We start from the raw sequence: 2,329 nt of genomic DNA on the forward strand, positions 1-2,329 counted from the left end.
CTGCGAGCGGAAAAGCATCCTCATGAGGAAGCATTTCTGCTCCGCATGCACAAATGCAGTCCTGCGAGCACTGGACTATGATGAACGTGAGCTCGGCTCTCCATACACCTTCCAACTGCTCAACATAGTTAGTCCGCTCCTTTGATTAGTCACTTAGTTGTCAGACATCATTGATATCTGAACTTTTTGTATACAGTACTATGTACACTACCATTATAATATGCACTATCATATACATATAGATTATATATATTTGTCTGTATATTCTTGTGTGTATTTTTGTATATATATATTGTTACTCCTAGGATGTATTTGGGTTTAGGTTCACATGACCACATGATGTGACTTGTATTCATGTATATATTTAAGATGGTGTTGTGCTATTGTCACTTGAGTCTGTTGAAGAGCAGGTGCGCTCGAAACATCACCTTGGTGCAATAAATTCGAGTGGACATTGGCAACCTGCAGCGTGCGGGCTATTTCTTTGTATTTTTCATTTAGAATACTGACCATGACCTTTGATTGGCTGTTTGGTTTGATCAGTGTTGCCTGAGAGAACAAAGGGAAATAATGATATTTAGCGGCTGATTCTCCAGTTGTTGTTTTTTTTACCACTTACACTTACAAAAAAGTGTTCATCATAGCAAAAGCCTTAACATTGTTTAAACCCACTTCCAAATTTGTGAAACCTTTATTTTGCTCCATCCAGACCACATTAGACCAGGTCTAAATAATATACCACTATACTTAGACTTACCAAATCTGGACTAGATTACCAAGGAGACTCCAAAGAATCATTAAAACACAGTTTCAGATTTGTGAAAACTTTATTATATTAATGAAAACACAAAAAATTTCACTGATCTTGTGGCTAGAAAGTCACAGCACAATTCCACATCTCTCCATTTCATTGGTTATGGCCATGTAGAGCACATCTTTTTCACTTTAAACAAAGTTAGAAAAGTTATTTTTACCGTTTGAAATACAATCACACAGTGTCTTTATAGCGTAAATTTTATAATCTATCTAATGTGGTCTGGATGGGAAAAATGCAGTGAAATAGTCCTTTTTCAGTTTTCACTAAGGATGTAACGGTACACCAAGTTCACGGTTCAGTATGTACCTCGGTTTTGGGGTCACAGTTCGGTACGATTTCGGTACAGCAGGGAAAAAAAAGAAAGGTAGAAAATAACATTTTGGTCTTTCATTTTGAAAAATGTAAAATTCCAACAATGGCTCATTGGCCAAAACTATTACTGAGACAGTTTAGTTGCTGCAGTGAAAAAGGAAAACAACCTTTCTGTTTCTTGCAAGGAGTCTGGACACCTGCTGACAGCTGTTTTATGCTGATTTATGGTCTAAATGTATATAAAGTAGTTGAAACTAGCTCCACCTCCAGCAGCTACAACAGTAACATGCTGCTTACACACTAATGTTTCAGTATTAATAATCTAATAATGTCATATATGTCAGTCAGAGGGACCAAACCACTACGTTTTACTTTAATACATTTTAACTACATTTTTCTCTCAGAACTGGTTTTTCAAATGTGCTGTCTGACCATGTCAGAAATCAAATGTGTTTATTGTAGTTCCGAACGGCTTCACTCAAAGGTGGAGTGAAAAGCCAACCATCACAGAGAGGGGAGGGAGACAAGGAGACGCAGTATCCTTTCACTACACAGATAACGGAGAATAGTTTAATAATGTTACATGCAGTCAGTGTTATAGGTCTCTCATTTGTCATTCTGATGGCAGGGTAACCCAGGCTACCTCGGCTAAGCCAACTAACGTACCCATGAGTATGCTAGTGCTGCACTGCCAAAACGTTCCACGTGGACTTCCGCACGTTGGACTAAGTGGATTATTAAACTAATCTGACAGTAATTATTCAGGTCACGAAGTGTATTCGTCGTACGTCGGACTGCATGCACCAAACCGTAGTGTCCATACCGTGATGGTTCAGGACGAATACATATATACCGTTACACTCCTAGTTTTCACAAATAGAATGAAGGTTTCACAAAAATGAAACTATGTTTTAATGACTCTGGAATCTTCTTGGTAATCCAGATTTGACAGGTCTAAGTATAGTGGTTTTTGATCTAGACCTGGTCTCATGTGGTCTGGATGGAGAAATATCAATGAAATCATCACAGCCCTGTGCTTGCAGGACCGCATTTGTGCACACGGAGCAGAAATGCTCCCTCGCAAGGATGCTTTTCCACTCGTGGATACTGTTCTGTGCACTCGTATCACGTGCATGCGACTGGTTTTTATGTGCGCAGGTTTTGAGACTAATTAAACACCATACTTGTGTTTTATGGAAA

The sequence above is a fragment of the Thunnus maccoyii genome, chromosome 10 (genome assembly GCF_910596095.1).
Source record: "Thunnus maccoyii chromosome 10, fThuMac1.1, whole genome shotgun sequence".
Taxonomy (NCBI): Eukaryota; Metazoa; Chordata; class Actinopteri; order Scombriformes; family Scombridae; genus Thunnus; species Thunnus maccoyii.